Source organism: Salmo salar, chromosome 26 (genome assembly GCF_965601325.2).
Source record: "Salmo salar chromosome 26, fSalSal1, whole genome shotgun sequence".
In the NCBI taxonomy this organism is placed as follows: Eukaryota; Metazoa; Chordata; class Actinopteri; order Salmoniformes; family Salmonidae; genus Salmo; species Salmo salar.
In genome coordinates this window covers 43,195,554-43,214,934 of record NC_138316.1, presented here as the reverse complement: position 1 = coordinate 43,214,934, position 19,381 = coordinate 43,195,554, and positions in this window count along the sequence as shown.

Genomic DNA, 19,381 nt, shown 5'->3' with positions numbered 1-19,381 from the left:
GGGGGTTCTAGCTGTCAGGTTGTTATGCTGGAGTGTGTGTGTACGGGGGTTCTAGCTGTCAGGTTGTTATGCTGGAGTGTGTGTGTACGGGGGTTCTGGCTGTCAGGTTGTTATACTGGAGTGTGTGTGTACGGGGGTTCTAGCTGTCAGGTTGTTATACTGGAGTGTGTGTGTACGGGGGTGCTAGCTGTCAGGTTGTGATGCTGGAGTGTGTGTGTACGGGGGTTCTGGCTGTCAGGTTGTTATACTGGAGTGTGTGTGTACGGGGGTTCTAGCTGTCAGGTTGTTATACTGGAGTGTGTGTGTACGGGGGTTCTAGCTGTCAGGTTGTTATACTGGAGTGTGTGTGTACGGGGGTTCTAGCTGTCAGGTTGTTATACTGGTGTGTGTGATGGTGACTATAGCGGGACAAAGAGCGATTCTATTCCAAGCCATGTGTGTGTGTGTGTGTAAATATGAACCCAGGCATTAATGGTATATGGTGTGTGTACTGTGTGCCTACATGTCCTCCTCCATCATAGGTGGGACAGTGACCGGGTCATTGGTGGGACAGTGACCGGGTCATAGTATGGACAGTGACCGGGTCATAGGTGGGACAGTGACCGGGTCATAGGTGGGACAGTGACCGGGTCATAGTATAGACAGTGACCGGGTCATAGGTGGGACAGTGACCGGGTCATAGGTGGGACAGTGACCGGGTCATAGGTGGGACAGTGACCGGGTCATAGGTGGGACAGTGACCGGGTCATAGGTGGGACAGTGACCGGGTCATAAGTGGGACAGTGACCGGGTCATAGGTGGGACAGTGACCGGGTCATAGGTGGGACAGTGACCGGGTCATAGGTGGGACAGTGACCGGGTCATAGGTGGGACAGTGACCGGGTCATAGTAGGCACAACAGGACCTTTACTTTGCGTCATTGGTGACACTCTAAAACTCGTGCTGCTGCTCTTTGTCTCCACTGAATGCAGCATTAAGTGAGCAGTATGTGTGGAGATAAGAGTTCCAGGCTGCATTGAGCTCTGATGACTCACTGGGGAGCCGTAGAAGGAAACTGAAGCAAATGAGCCAGTCTCACCTCTTTAGGAATGATTGGGCTTTTCCCATTGCTTCATGTGTTGCCGCTACGCCTCTGTCTGAGCTGCAGTTGGAGCGTGTTCGCAGTGGTCCTAGAATATCCCATTGTATTGCACTTAATGCTATTGCTTAACTTGAGTTTTGTACTGGAACTCGCAGTTACTTAAAATCCTTGATATCCTGAAAATTTTAGGAATTAGTAATTTTGGGGGTAAAGTGACACTCTTGTCTTCAGCAACTGGTTCCCATTGTTAGAATATCCCGGGGAGAGCTGCAAACTCACTGCAGAACGTCTGATTCCCATTTCACCTTCAAACAGGAAATGATACTTGTCATTTTCTGAGGTGACCATTAACATTGGGTTGGTTTTTCTTCATACTGTCTGATCCCAGGTGAATAGACAGACCTTTCAACTGAAACTCAGTTTATTTGTAGCGTTTTAAAAAGCCTAAATGCTTTCATCTTCCTTGGGTTCTGTAGATGAGACTGACGTCAGACGTTGCTGTTTGAAGAGCCTCTCGGTGCTTATGTGTTGGAGGATAGATGGGGAAGGGAGGAGAGAGAGATCAGGGTTCTGTTTCTTCTCTTCCATCTCCTCTGTCTTCTGTTTCTAGAGAGGAGCGCATGCAGGTGTCTTCTCTTCCATCTCCTCTGTCTTCTGTTTCTAGAGAGGAGCGCATGCAGGTTTCTTCTCTTCCATCTCCTCTGTCTTCTGTTTCTAGAGAGGAGCGCATGCAGGTTTCTTCTCTTCCATCTCCTCTGTCTTCTGTTTCTAGAGAGGAGCGCATGCAGGTTTCTTCTCTTCCATCTCCTCTGTCTTCTGTTTCTAGAGAGGAGCGCATGCAGGTTTCTTCTCTTCCATCTCCTCTGTCTTCTGTTTCTAGAGAGGAGCGCATGCAGGTTTCTTCTCTTCCATCTCCTCTGTCTTCTGTTTCTAGAGAGGAGCGCATGCAGGTTTCTTCTCTTCCATCTCCTCTGTCTTCTGTTTCTAGAGAGGAGCGCATGCAGGTGTCTTCTCTTCCATCTCCTCTGTCTTCTGTTTCTAGAGAGGAGCGCATGCAGGTTTCTTCTCTTCCATCTCCTCTGTCTTCTGTTTCTAGAGAGGAGCGCATGCAGGTTTCTTCTCCCTATGAGCTGAGAGCTTCCTGACTCTACTGTCTCCTCACTATACATTACCACTGGCTGAGAGATGATTCTACTGTCTCCTCACTATACATTACCACTGGCTGAGATATGATTCTACTGTCTCCTCACTATACGTTACCACTGGCTGAGAGGAGATAATTCTACTGTCTCCTCACTATACATTACCACTGGCTGAGATATGATTCTACTGTCTCCTCACTATACGTTACCACTGGCTGAGAGGAGATAATTCTACTGTCTCCTCACTATACATTACCACTGGCTGAGAGATGATTCTACTGTCTCCTCACTATACATTACCACTGGCTGAGAGGAGATAATTCTACTGTCTCCTCACTATACATTACCACTGGCTGAGAGATGATTCTACTGTCTCCTCACTATACATTACCACTGGCTGAGAGGAGATGATTCTACTGTCTCCTCACTATACATTACCACTGGCTGAGAGGAGAGGATTCTACTGTCTCCTCACTATACGTTACCACTGGCTGAGAGGAGATAATTCTACTGTCTCCTCACTATACATTACCACTGGCTGAGAGATGATTCTACTGTCTCCTCACTATACATTACCACTGGCTGAGAGATGATTCTACTGTCTCCTCACTATACATTACCACTGGCTGAGAGATGATTCTACTGTCTCCTCACTATACATTACCACTGGCTGAGAGATGATTCTACTGTCTCCTCACTATACATTACCACTGGCTGAGATATGATTCTACTGTCTCCTCACTATACATTACCACTGGCTGAGAGATGATTCTACTGTCTCCTCACTATACATTACCACTGGCTGAGAGATGATTCTACTGTCTCCTCACTATACATTACCACTGGCTGAGAGTTAATGAAAGGGAGAGTGCCATGCTTTCAGCAACATCACTCTCTCTTTTTCTCTCTCCTGCACACTCTCGCTCTCTCTCTCTCTCTCATGCACACACACACACGCTCTCTCTCTATCTCTTATATACACTGCTCAAAAAAATAAAGGGAACACTTAAACAACACATCCTAGATCTGAATTAAAGAAATAATCTTATTAAATAGTTTTTTCTTTACATAGTTGAATATGCTGACAACAAAATCACACAAAAATAATCAATGGAAATCCAATTTATCAACCCATGGAGGTCTGGATTTTGAGTCACACTCAAAATTAAAGTGGAAAACCACACAACAGGCTGATCCAACTTTGATGTAATGTCCTTAAAACAAGTCAAAATGAGGCTCAGTATTGTGTGTGGCCTCCACGTGCCTGTATGACCTCCCTACAACGCCTGGGCATGCTCCTGATGAGGTGGCGGATGGTCTCCTGAGGGATCTCCTCCCAGACCTGGACTAAAGCATCCGCCAACTCCTGGACAGTCTGTGGTGCAATGTGGCGTTAGTGGATGGAGCGAGACATGATGTCCCAGATGTGCTCAATTGGATTCAGGTCTGGGGAACGGGCGGGCCAGTCCATAGCATCAATGCCTTCCTCTTGCAGGAACTGCTGACACACTCCAGCCACATGAGGTCTAGCATTGTCTTGCATTAGGAGGAAGCCAGGGCCAACCGCACCAGCATATGGTCTAACAAGGGGTCTGAGGATCTCATCTCGGTACCTAATGGCAGTCAGGTTACCTCTGGCGAGCACATGGAGGGCTGTGCGGCCCCCCAAAGAAATGCCACCCCACACCATGACTGACCCACCGCCAAACCGGTCATGCTGGAGGATGTTGCAGGCAGCAGAACGTTGTCCACGGCGTCTCCAGACTCTGTCACGTCTGTCACGTGCTCAGTGTGAACCTGCTTTCATCTGTGAAGAGCACAGGGTGCCAGTGGCGAATTTGCCAATCTTGGTGTTCTCTGTCAAATGCCAAACGTCCTGCATGGTTTTGGGCTGTAAGCACAACCCCCACCTGTGGATGTCGGGCCCTCATACCACCCTCATGGAGTCTGTTTCTGACCGTTTGAGCAGACACATGCACATTTGTGGCCTGCTGGAGGTCATTTTGCAGGGCTCTGGCAGTGCTCCTCCTGCTCTTCCTTGCACAAAGGCGGAGGTAGCGGTCCTGCTGCTGGGTTGTTGCCCTCCTACGGCCTCCTCCACGTCTCCTGATGTACTGGCCTGTCTCCTGGTAGCGCCTCCATGCTCTGGAGACTACGCTGACAGACACAGCAAACCTTCTTGCCACAGCTCACATTGATGTGCCATCCTGGATGAGCTGCACTACCTGAGCCACTTGTGTGGGTTGTAGACTCCGTCTCATGCTACCACTAGAGTGAAAGCACCGCCAGCATTCAAAAGTGACCAAAACATCAGCCAGGAAGCATAGGAACTGAGAAGTGGTCTGTGGTCTCCACCTGTAGAACCACTCCTTTATTGGGGGTGTCTTGCTAATTGCCTATAATTTCCACCTGTTGTCTATTCCATTTGCACAACAGCATGTGAAATTTATTGTCAATCAGTGTTGCTTCCTAAGTGGACAGTTTGATTTCACAGAAGTGTGATTGACTTGGAGTTACATTGTGTTGTTTAAGTGTTCCCTTTATTTTTTGGAGCAGTGTATATGTATATATATATATATATATACACCTTACCCCTGTACATATCTACCTCCATCTCCAGTATCCCTACACATGTAAATACGATATTGGAACTGACTTTTTAAATCTTTCCTGTAAACAGTACGCTTACTTAATATTATATTTCTTATTCTTCTTATTCATTTTTTATACATTCATCGGTTGTTGGGTTCTGAATTTGCAAGAAAGGCATTTCACTGTACTTGAAACACACACACACTCCCACTCTCTCCTCAGCAATACTATCCCTCTCAAACTCTCTCTCTCTCTCTCTTTCCCCTTTGTACCGCTGAAGTAGGCAGCTCTTGAGTACCCAGGCTGAGTTGCTGAGTTCAGTGTGTGTATGCTTGCGTACATTTTTTTCTTTGTAAGTGTGTGTGTGTGCTTTCATGCATGTACGTGCCTGCGTTTGTGTGTGTGTGTGTGTGAGAGAGAGAAAGGCCCTGTCTTCCTCACTTTATTAATACAGTAGTCTGGGAGAATAGCTGCAGATTAAAGGAAGACAGCGGAGGGCTGTTCTCCTTCAGCACGGCCACGGTGGGTTCTGAGAGGTCATCTGTTCTCCTTCAGCACGGCCACGGTGGGTTCTGAGAGGTCATCTGTTCTCCTTCAGCATGGCCACGGTGGGTTCTGAGAGGTCATCTGTTCTCCTTCAGCACGGCCACGGTGGGTTCTGAGAGGTCATCTGTTCTCCTTCAGCACGGCCACGGTGGGTTCTGAGAGGTCATCTGTTCTCCTTCAGCACGGCCACGGTGGGTTCTGAGAGGTCATCTGTTCTCCTTCAGCACGGCCACGGTGGGTTCTGAGAGGTCATCTGTTCTCCTTCAGCACGGCCACGGTGGGTTCTGAGAGGTCATCTGTTCTCCTTCAGCACGGCCACGGTGGGTTCTGAGAGGTCATCTGTTCTCCTTCAGCACGGCCACGGTGGGTTCTGAGAGGTCATCTGTGTGAGAGTGGCACGGCCACGGTGGGTTCTGCGAGGTCATCTGTGTGAGAGTGGCCGGGGAGGTTTTGGTAGCTTCCTCTAGCTCTGACCCTTGACTAGAGTGCTTTCATCACAGGGCCATCGGACACACGGACACAAGTGGCCACTTCAGAGCTGGGTCCCAAATTAGAGAGGGAGGCTGGGAGAGAAGAGTGGAGAGGAAGGGTGATGAAATGGTGAGTCAGTCTCTTGTTCCCTCGCCATCTTTTCTCTCTCTCATGCTCTCACATTCCCTCTCTCACCGCTCTCTCTCTGATGACCAATGAGCTCACTCACACACACACACACACACACACACACACACACACACACCCGACACACAGACACACACAGACAGACAGACGGAGAGGGGCAGTGAAAATAGAGAAAGAGAGAGAGAGAACATAGTGTGTCCTGGGTGGTCCTTGTGTAAGGCGATTGGGGCAGTAGGAATGCAGTGTTATGGATTAGTTTCCCTGCCTTCTTCTATGCCCAGCCGGTCCAGACCAGTCTCTCTCTCCTCCACAGTGAAGACATTGTTACCCTGATCAAACACTGTCATCACAAAGCATGGAGAAGGAGATGAGGGAGGGGGGTTCACAGCATAGCCTGCCAGCTAACACTAATACCACCTGACTGCCAATGCGACCCTGCGTAACAGATTTGGAGTGGGGAATACAGGGTGCTGTGGGGCGTTGATGGGAGTGGGGGAATACAGGGTGCTGTGGGGCGTTGATGGGAGTGGGGGAATACAGGGTGTTGTGGGGCGTTGATGGGAGTGGGGGAATACAGGGTGCTGTGGGGCGTTGATGGGAGTGGGGGAATACAGGGTGCTGTGGGGCGTTACTTGGAGTGGGGGAATACAGGGTGCTGTTGGGCGTTGATGGGAGTGGGGGAATACAGGGTGTTGTGGGGCGTTGATGGGAGTGGGGGAATACAGGGTGCTGTGGGGCGTTGATGGGAGTGGGGGAATACAGGGTGCTGTGGGGCGTTGATGGGAGTGGGGGAATACAGGGTGCTGTGGGGCGTTGATGGGAGTGGGGGAATACAGGGTGCTGTGGGGCGTTGATGGGAGTGGGGGAATACAGGGTGCTGTGGGGCGTTGATGGGAGTGGGGGAATACAGGGTGCTGTGGGGCGTTGATGGGAGTGGGGGAATACAGGGTGCTGTGGGGAGTTGATGGGAGTGGGGTAATACAGGGTGCTGTGGGGCGTTGATGGGAGTTGGGGAATACAGGGTGCTGTGGGGCGTTGATGGGAGTGGGGGAATACAGGGTGCTGTGGGGCGTTGATGGGAGTGGGGGAATACAGGGTGCTGTGGGGTGTTGATGGGAGTGGGGGAATACAGGGTGCTGTGGGGCGTTGATGGGAGTTGGGGAATACAGGGTGCTGTGGGGCGTTGATGGGAGTGGGGGAATACAGGGTGCTGTGGGGCGTTGATGGGAGTTGGGGAATACAGGGTGCTGTGGGGCGTTGATGGGAGTGGGGGAATACAGGGTGCTGTGGGGCGTTGATGGGAGTGGGGGAATACAGGGTGCTGTGGGGCGTTGATGGGAGTGGGGGAATACAGGGTGCTGTGGGGCGTTGATGGGAGTGGGGGAATACAGGGTGCTGTGGGGCGTTGAGGGTTGATGGGAGTGGGCATTGAAGAGAGAGGGAGGTAGGAGGGATAGAAGGTTCTTTGAGGGTCTGGACTTTTTCTGTGGTGAGCTTCACCCAATAGTGTGGCACCCTTACTTCTTATCCATGGAATGCTGAGGGGGGGGGGGGGGGTGTGTGTGTGTGTGTGTGTGTGTGTGTGTGTGTGTGTGTGTGTGTGTGTGTGTGTGTGTGTGTGTGTGTGTGTTGGGGGGGACGATGTAAGTCATTTCACAACATAGGACTGGTTCTGTTGGGATTCCACTAAGTGATTCAACTGCATAGTCATCGCATACTGGTGTCATAGAAGTTCACAGGACTGCAAACACTGCTTTCCTTAGTCAGAGCAGAGGTGTGTGTTTGTGTGTGTGTGTGTGAGAGAGAGTTAGACTGTGTGTGTGTGTGAGAGAGTTAGACTGTGTGTGTCTGAACACACCAACCCATATCTGAGTGATTTTTTTAATGGGAGGAGAACTGACATGGGTTGGTTTATCTGATCTGAGATATCATCACCAGTGTATCAGGATCACTGAGGCCGGCTTATTATCCACATCCATTAACCTGATCCAACCAAGGCTTATTATCCACATCCATTATCCTGATCCAACCAAGGCTTATTATCCACATCCATTAACCTGATCCAACCAAGGCTTATTATCCACATCCGTTAACCTGATCCAACCAAGGCTTATTATCCACATCCGTTAACCTGATCCAACCAAGGCTTATTATCCACATCTATTAACCTGATCCAACCAAGGCTTATTATCCACATCCATTAACCTGATCCAACCAAGGCTTATTATCCACATCTATTAACCTGATCCAACCAAGGCTTATTATCCACATCCATTAACCTGATCCAACCAAGGCTTATTATCCACATCTATTAACCTGATCCAACCAAGGCTTATTATCCACATCCATTAACCTGATCCAACCAAGGCTTATTATCCACATCCATTAACCTGATCCAACCAAGGCTTATTATCCACATCCATTAATCTGATCCAACCAAGGCTTATTGTCCACATCTATTAACCTGATCCAACCAAGGCTTATTATCCACATCTATTAACCTGATCCAACCAAGGCTTATTATCCACATCCATTAACCTGATCCAACCAAGGCTTATTATCCACATCCATTAACCTGATCCAACCAAGGCTTATTATCCACATCCATTAACCTGATCCAACCAAGTCTTATTGTCCACATCCATTAACCTGATCAAACCAAGGCTTATTATCCACATCTATTAACCTGATCCAACCAAGGCTTATTATCCACATCCATTAACCTGATCCAACCAAGTCTTATTATCCACATCCATTAACCTGATCCAACCAAGGCTTATTGTCCACATCCATTAACCTGATCCAACCAAGGCTTATTGTCCACATCCATTAACCTGATCCAACCAAGTCTTATTGTCCACATCCATTAACCTGATCCAACCAAGTCTTATTGTCCACATCCATTAACCTGATCCAACCAAGTCTTATCACGTTCCTCTGGAGGTCAAAAACGTCCCTGATTAGATTTAGAACAGTTTTTTTAAGACCCCACATTTGTCAACTGATCTGTAACACTTTATTTGAACTGTACATCACAACAGTGTCACAAATCGTTTACGGTAAGTAGCTAGATTTACAAAAGGGGATGTTGTAGTCACCAGAGGTTTAGTGGTTACAGTGCCTGTGAGAAGGCTTTCATTGCAGAAGCAGTGTGTGTTGTAACATTATCTATGCTTCGGTGCACCAAGACAAGTAATGACACATAGAGGAACAGCTAGATGATGACTCACTTCCTGGGACAGTCAGTGTGGAGACAGCCTGTGGCAGAAATCACCGTCTCTTTCCAACAGAGCGAGAGAGAGTGTATGTATGTATGTATGTATGTATGTATGTATGTATGTATGTATGTATGTATGTATGTATGTATGTATGTATGTATGTATGTATGTATGTATGTATGTATGTATGTATGTGTGTGTGTGTGTGTGTGTGTGTGTGTGTGTGTGTGTGTGTGTGTCTGTGGGCACAGCTTGTTAGCAGCCACAGATGGAAGAAGAACGCTCATACAGACACACATACACAGGCACACACACACACACACACACATCCAGACACACACACACTCACACACAACAGCCCTCTCAATGACCTCGGTGTGTCCGTGTGTGTCTGGATGCGTGTGTGTGTGTGGTCTGGATGTGAGTGTGTGTGTGGTCTGGATGTGAGTGTGTGTGTGCTTATATGTAGGACTGTTCTGCCACTCATAGAAACCAGGCAATTAGCCAAGGAAGCATTGAGCACAGCAAGCTAATGGTGGACAGCTGCAGTGTCAACAACAAGTAAATAATGATGTCCTTCAGAAGAAAAAAATGAATCAGGATTTGAAATGGATTTAATTAGCCTGAGTGCCTCATTGACAAAACCTAATGAAGCATATTATATAGCATTCATCTAATATTATTGCTAAATGTTTTCTTCATGAAGATTTAAAATGCAGGACTACCAGTATTCTACCGATTTTATTCCCATGAAAAATGAAGGTCAGATAATTATCAGTCAGTGACTAAGGAGCCGTATCTGTCAGATACTGACTGCTTATAATGATCTGACGTTCATTTACTCTCTGACCAGGAGAGACCACGTCTGAGAAGAGACCACGTCTGAGAAGAGACCACGTCTGACTGCCTACATCCAGAAGAATGTTAATAACAAACAGGATTTTTGACGTTATCGTTATCTTACCATAAACATCTCACATCTCCAGTCTCTCATCCTTCCATTTAAGAAACCAAAAAAACAATCCTCTCACTCCAAAGTTGACGTAACTGTACGTTCTCGCTGCAGCTGGATAGGAGGAGGTACTCGATGCAGGCCTACTTGTCGAAGCAATCAGTTAACTCAGGAGGTGAATAGGGGTTTAATGAGTTCAGCAAAGCGAATAATTGGTACAAATAAGTCATTAAGGACATTAAAAGGGCTGAGATTGAATGTGAAGGAGCGCTAATTTAACATGATTATGAACTTTTCTCTTTCCTACTCCATCAAATTGAGCTGCAATGAGGAAGCCCTTATTGGTAATTAGGACCAGCGGGTAATGGTAGCGCGTTTGGCAAGGTTCTGAGTGTCACAGGGTTTCACTGTAGATTGGATAATGATTCAACGAATAGATTGTCAAATGTGTGTGTGTATATGCGTACAAGCATACGTACAGTGGCTTGCGAAAGTATTCACCCCCTTGGCATTTTTCCTACTTTGTTGCCTTACAACCTGGAATTCAAATGGATTTTTGGGGGGTTCGTATCATTTGATTTACACAACATGCCTACCACTTTGAAGATGCAAAATATTTTTTTATTGTGAATCAAACAAGAATTAAGACAAAAAAAATTAAAATAAAAATTTGTTTTTACTATTCTAATTACGTTGGTAACCAGTTTCTAATAGCAATAAGGCACCTTGGGAGTTTGTGGTAAATGGCCAATATAGCACGGCTAAGGACAGTATCCAGACACTCCGCATTGCATCGTGCGTAAGAACACCCTTAGCCGTGGTATATTGGCCATGTACCACACCCCCTTGGGCCTGATTTGGTTAATAAAGCATCTCTTACTGTATGTTATATATACATGTCATACAATACATATGGTGCATAAACTGTCACATTTCTATATGAAAGTAAAAAAACTGTGTGTGTGTGTGTGTGTGTGTGTGTGTGTGTGTGTGTGTGTGTGAGAGAGAAGGGGGAAGGGAACAGATGGGGCACACTGCTGTTTTGAAACTCCTCTTGATGACATCACATTAAGCCTCTGTGGCTTGATAGACAGCACCATGGTCTCCTCCTGTCCCCTCCCTCCCTCCCCCCATGTCTCTTTCTCTGATAATATCTCCAAGGAATCAGAACAGCATCGAGGGGTTGTGTGTGTGTGTTGACAGGGGAGATGGGCTCTTTAGTGTGTTTGCGTGGCCTTTGTTTGTGATCGTTGATATGTCACCGCTGGAAACCCCTCTCTTAACACACACACTCATCATCACAGTAAACAGAACACTCCCCCTGTGAGCTCAACTTGCCCCCGCGATGGGTGCTCTTTGCTCAGGAGCAGATGGCGTGGTGTGTGTGTGTGTGTGTGTGTGTGTGTGTGTCTTGGAGTGTAAAGCCAATTCCCAACTTCTCTCCTTCCACCACCAGCTCTTGTGTTTGCTACCGCCCACGTCTTACACAGCCACTGATTACTAAGAGTAAAAAGACGATACATCCACCTAGAACCACCATCCTACCTCCCACGTCTTACACAGGTACTGATTACTAAGAGTAAACAGACGAGACATCCACCTAGAACCACCATCCTACCTCCCACGTCTTACACAGCCACTGATTACTAAGACTAACCGGCGAGACATCCACCTAGAACCACCATCCTACCTCCCACGTCTTACACAGCCACTGATTACTAAGAGTAAACAGACGAGACATCAACCTAGAACCACCATCCTACCTCCCACGTCTTTAGACTGATACTAACAAGTACATACCTCTCACATCTCAAATAACTCTATTGTTCTTTTGTCTTTTTTCTCTGGTCTTACGGTGCTATATGGATGCTAGTGATTCCAGTGTTGAAGTACAGAGACACGTTGTTGATTGAGTTGTCATACTCAGGATGCTAACATAACATTGACTAAGACTAGAGTAGAGAAGTTCATGTAGCTGTGAAACTGTAGGTTGGTTTTTTGGCGTGCTCATGTTCTGAAGAGTAACTAGCTGTTTTTCTGTATGTTCTTATCACAGTGATATTGATATAGATTATACTCTTACATAAAGATGATGAGCCCTAATGCTTTGTTCACTCCATGTCACATTAAAGGAACTGATCGTAAATAACTGATATTTATATCACATCATCATTCAAATCTTGAGAGGTTGAATAACAACTACCCTGGGGAGAGAGAGACAAAGAGGGAGGGATGGAGGGGTTGAGAGAGTGGGGAGGAGAGGTGAAACGGAGGCTGGTGGAGCGAAGAGGAAGGATCTCTCTGTGTGAAAACAGCTCATTTGTTTCTAGGGTCATGGTGGTAAAAGCGAGGTGCCACTGTGCCACTGTTAATGTGACAGGCAAATCGGCGTGACTACATTTTGGACACCTCAATAGCGTATGCAAAGAGGCAACCAGGAAACTGTAGAAAAAACAAGAATTTAGAAGCCTTGATGCCACTGGCTGACAATTAACTTCAGAGTTAGTCGACTCTAGTGTTTTGATATAGTCTACTTCAGTGTTTTGGACTGGTACGTTCTAGATAATGAAATGGACAACAAGTAATGTCATCTCTCTCGTGAACAATGTCATCTTAGATATATTTTAGCAGACGCTGTTGTCCAGAGCAATTAGGGTTAAGTACCTTGCTCAATGGCACATTGAAAGATTTCTTTTTTTACCTAGACGGCTCAGGGATTCGAACCAGCAAACTTTTGGTTACCCACCGCTCTTTACCACTTGGTTACATACAGTATATCTACATCAGAACACACTCCCCCTACTAATTTATAACAGCGGAGTTTAGAATCGGATCATGAAATGGACATTAACATAATGTGTCAGCATAGGTGATGTAAAACTACAATGGTTTGACGTCACCATTTTGACATTCTAATGAGACCGTGTTGCAGTGATATCTGAAGAATCAGCTGGCCTGATAGCGTTTGTGAGTGTGTCCAGGGATACTGTGTTATGTTGTGCTGTTGCTGTTTGCTCTACAGTGATCTATTCTAGGCTATAGGACCTGACAGCTCACATCAAGACATTGGCATATTTGCACCAGTAAGCAAACGCTCATGCGCACACACATTGATACAGGTGCAGCCATACACACACACACACACACACATACACACACTGCATTATTCACATGCATGTTCACCATTAGTCACAGTGACAGAAACCCAGGCAGCATAGTTTCTGCATGACTGGAGGCTTGGAACACACACACACACACACACACACACACACACACACACACACACACACACACACACACACACACACACACACACACACACTCAATCTCGCTCTCTCTTTCATGCATGCAGGGACACACACACAAACACAATTATGTTTATAATTAGTCCCATCAATGTGGATCTGTGCAAACTTGCTCTCCGTTTGACTGCACCCTGAAATCACACAGTGTACCTACCCCGAGAATGAGATCATCTGGGCAGTTCTCCACACAAAGCCTATATTAACAAACCCCCCACAGCCTACACTAACAACCCCTCCACAGCCCACACTAACAACCCCTCCACAGCCCACACTAACAACCCCACCCCCCCACAGCCCACACTAACAACCCCCCCACAGCCTATACTAACAACCCCGCCACAGCCCACACTAACAACCCCCCCCACAGCCTACACTAACAACCCCCCCCACAGCCTACACTAACAACCCCCCCCACAGCCCACACTAACAACCCCCACACAGCCTATACTAACAACCCCCCACAGCCCACACTAACAACCTCCCCACAGCCTATACTAACAACCCCCCCACGGCCTACACTAACAACCCCCCCCACACCCTACACTAACAACCCCCCCCACAGCCCACACTAACAACCCCCACACAGCCTATACTAACAACCCCCCACAGCCCACACTAACAACCTCCCCACAGCCTATACTAACAACCCCCCCACAGCCTACACTAACAACCCCCCCACAGCCCACACTAACAACCCCTCCACAGCCCACACTAACAACCCCCCCCCCCACAGCCCACACTAACAACCCCCCCACAGCCTATACTAACAACCCCGCCACAGCCCACACTAACAACCCCCCCCACAGCCTACACTAACAACCCCCCCCACAGCCTACACTAACAACCCCCCCCACAGCCCACACTAACAACCCCCACACAGCCTATACTAACAACCCCCCACAGCCCACACTAACAACCCCCCACACAGACTACACTAACAACCCCCCCACGGCCTACACTAACAACCCCCCCACAGCCTACACTAACAACCCCCCCACAGCCTACACTAACAACCCCCCCCACAGCCTACACTAACAACCCCCCCCACAGCCTACACTAACAACCCCCCCCCCACAGCCTACACTAACAACCCCCCCACAGCCTACACTAACAACCCCCTACAGCCTACACTAACAACTCCCGCACAGACTTCTCTAACACCCCCCCCACAGCCTACACTAACAACCCCCCCACAGACTACACTAACAACTCCCCCACAGCCTACACTAACAACTCCCCCACAGCCTACACTAACAACCCCCCCACAGCCTACACTAACAACCCCCCCACAGCCTACACTAACAGCCCCCCCACAGCCTACACTAACAGCCCCCCCACAGCCTACACTAACAACTCCCCCCCACAGCCGACACTAACAACCCCCCACGGCCTACACTAACAACCCCCCCCCACAGCCTACATTAACAACCCCCCCACAGCCTACACTAACAACCCCCCCACAGCCAACACTAACAGCCCCCCCACAGCCTACACTAACAACTCCCCCCCACAGCCCACACTAACAACCCCCCCCACAGCCTACACTAACAACCCCACCCACAGTCTACACTACTAACCCCCCCACAGACTTCTCTAACAACACCCCCACAGCCTACACTAACAACCCCCCCCACAGCCTACACTAACAACCCCCCCACAGTCTACACTAACAAGCCCCCCACAGCCTACACTAACAACCCCCCCCACAGCCTACACTAACAACCCCCCCCCACAGCCCACACTAACAAGCCCTCCCCCCACAGCCTACACTAACAACCCTCCCCCCACAGCCTACACTAACAACTCCCCTCCACAGCCCACACTAACAACCCCCCCCACAGCCTACACTAACAACCCCACCCACAGCCTACACTAACAACCCCCCCACAGCCTACACTAACAACCCCCCCACAGCCTACACTAACAACCCCCACACAGCCTACACTAACAAACCCCACACAGCCTACACTAACAACCCCCCACACAGACTACACTAACAACCCCCCCACAGCCTACACTAACAACCCCCCCACAGCCTACACTAACAACCCCCCCCCACAGCCTACACTAACAACCCCCCCCACAGCCTACACTAACAACCCCCCCACAGCCTATACTAACAACCCCCCACAGCCCACACTAACAACCTCCCCACAGCCAACACTAACAACCTCCCCACAGCCTATACTAACAACCCCCCCATAGCCTACACTAACAACCCCCCCACAGCCTATACTAACAACCCCCCACAGCCCACACTAACAACCTCCCCACAGCCTATACTAACACCCCCCCACAGCCTACACTAACAACTCCCCCCCCCACAGCCTACACTAACAACCCCCACACCCTACACTAACAACCCCCACACCCTACACTAACAACCCCCACACAGCCTACACTAACAACCCCCCACACAGACTACACTAACAACCCCCCCACAGCCTACACTAACAACCCCCCCACAGCCTACACTAACAACCCCCCCCACAGCCTACACTAACAACCCCCCCCACAGCCTACACTAACAACCCCCCCCACAGCCTACACTAACAACCCCCCCCACAGCCTACACTAACAACCCCCCCCCCCACAGCCTACACTAACAACCCCCTACAGCCTACACTAACAACTCCCGCACAGACTTCTCTAACAACCCCCCCACAGCCTACACTAACAACCCCCCCACAGCCTACACTAACAACCCCCCCACAGACTACACTAACAACTCCCCCACAGCCTACACTAACAACCCCCCCACAGCCTACACTAACAACCCCCCCACAGCCTACACTAACAACCCCCCCACAGCCTACACTAACAACCCCCCCACAGCCTACACTAACAGCCCCCCCACAGCCTACACTAACAACTCCCCCCCACAGCCGACACTAACAACCCCCCACGGCCTACACTAACAACCCCCCCCCACAGCCTACATTAACAACCCCCCCACAGCCTACACTAACAACCCCCCCACAGCCTACACTAACAGCCCCCCCACAGCCTACACTAACAACTCCCCCCCACAGCCCACACTAACAACCCCCCCCACAGCCTACACTAACAACCCCACCCACAGTCTACACTACTAACCCCCCCACAGACTTCTCTAACAACACCCCCACAGCCTACACTAACAACCCCCCCCACAGCCTACACTAACAACCCCCCCACAGTCTACACTAACAAGCCCCCCACAGCCTACACTAACAACCCCCCCCACAGCCTACACTAACAACCCCCCCCCACAGCCCACACTAACAAGCCCTCCCCCCACAGCCTACACTAACAACCCTCCCCCCACAGCCTACACTAACAACTCCCCTCCACAGCCCACACTAACAACCCCCCCCACAGCCTACACTAACAACCCCACCCACAGCCTACACTAACAACCCCCCCACAGCCTACACTAACAACCCCCACACAGCCTACACTAAAAAAACCCACACAGCCTACACTAACAACCCCCCACACAGACTACACTAACAACCCCCCCACAGCCTACACTAACAACCCCCCCACAGCCTACACTAACAACCCCCCCCACAGCCTACACTAACAACCCCCCCCACAGCCTACACTAACAACCCCCCCACAGCCTACACTAACAACCCCCCCCCACAGCCTACACTAACAACCCCCCCCACAGCCTACACTAACAACCCCCCCACAGCCTATACTAACAACCCCCCACAGCCCACACTAACAACCTCCCCACAGCCCACACTAACAACCTCCCCACAGCCTATACTAACAACCCCCCCATAGCCTACACTAACAACCCCCCCACAGCCTATACTAACAACCCCCCACAGCCCACACTAACAACCTCCCCACAGCCTATACTAACACCCCCCCCACAGCCTACACTAACAACTCCCCCCCCACAGCCTACACTAACAACCCCACCACAACCTACACTAACAATCCCCCCACAGCCTACACTAACAACCCCCCCACAGACTACACTAACAACCCCCCCACAGCCTACACTAACAACCCCCACACAGCCTATACTAACAACCCCCCCACAGCCTACACTAACAACCCCCCCACAGCCTATACTAACAACCCCCCACAGCCCACACTAACAACCTCCCCACAGCCTATACTAACAACCCCCCCACAGCCTACACTAACAACTCCCCCCCCCACAGCCTACACTAACAACCCCACCACAACCTACACTAACAATCCCCCCACAGCCTACACTAACAACCCCCCACAGCCTACACTAACAACCCCCCACAGCCTACACTAACAACCCCCCCACAGCCTACACTAACAACCCCCCCACAGCCTACACTAACAACCCCCACACAGCCTACACTAACAACCCCCACACAGCCTACACTAACAACCCCCACACAGCCTACACTAACAACCCCCCCACAGCTACACTAACAACCCCCCCACAGCCTACACTAACAACCCCCCCACAGCCTACACTAACAACCCCCCCCACAGCCTACACTAACAACCCCCCCCACAGCCTACACTAACAACCCCCCCACAGCCTACACTAACAACCCCCCTACAGCCTACACTAACAACTCCCCCACAGACTTCTCTAACAACTCCCCCACAGCCTACACTAACAAACCCCCCCCACAGCCTACATTAACAACCCCCCCACAGACTACACTAACAACTCCCCACGGCCTACACTAACAACCCCCCCACGGCCTACACTAACAGCCCCCCCACAGCCTACACTAACAATTCCCCCCCACGGCCTACATTAACAACCCCCCCACGGCCGACACTAACAACCCCCACGGCCTACACTAACAACCCCCCCACGGCCTACACTAACAGCCCCCCCACAGCCTACACTAACAACTCCCCCCCACAGCCCACACTAACAACCCCCCCCACAGCCTACACTAACAACCCCACCCACAGTCTACACTACTAACCCCCCCACAGACTTCTCTAACAACACCCCCCACAGCCTACACTAACAACCCCCCCCCCACAGCCTACACTAACAACCCCCCCACAGTCTACACTAACAAGCCCCCCACAGCCTACACTAACAACCCCCCCCACAGCCTACACTAACAACCCCCCCACAGCCCACACTAACAAGCCCTCCCCACAGCCTACACTAACAACTCCCCCCCACAGCCTACACTAACAACCCCCCCAGCCTACACTAACAACCCTCCCCCCACAGACTACACTAACAACCCTCCCCCCACAGCCTACACTAACAACCCTCCCCCCACAGGCTACACTAACAACCCCCCCACAGCCTACACTAACAACCCCCCTACAGCCTACACTAACAACCCCCCCACAGCCTACACTAACAACCCCCCCACAGCCTACACTAACAACCCCCCCACAGCCTACACTAACAACCCCCCTACAGCCTACACTAACAACTCCCCCACAGCCCACACTAACAACCCCCCCACAGCCTACACTAACAAACCCCCCCCACAGCCTACATTAACAACCCCCCCCACAGACTACACTAACAACTCCCCCCCAAAGCCCACACTAACACCCCCCCCCCACAGCCTACACTAACAACCCCAACCACAGTCTACACTACTAACCCCCCCACAGACTTCTCTAACAACACCCCCCACAGCCTACACTAACAACCCCCCCACAGCCTATACTAACAACCCCCCACAGCCCACACTAACAACCTCCCCACAGCCTATACTAACAACCCCCCCACAGCCTACACTAACAACTCCCCCCCCCACAGCCTACACTAACAACCCCACCACAACCTACACTAACAATCCCCCCACAGCCTACACTAACAACCCCCCCACAGCCTACACTAACAACCCCCACACAGGCTACACTAACAACCCCCCCACAGCCTACACTAACAACCCCCCCACAGCCTACACTAACAACCCCCCCACAGCCTACACTAACAACACCCCCACAGCCTA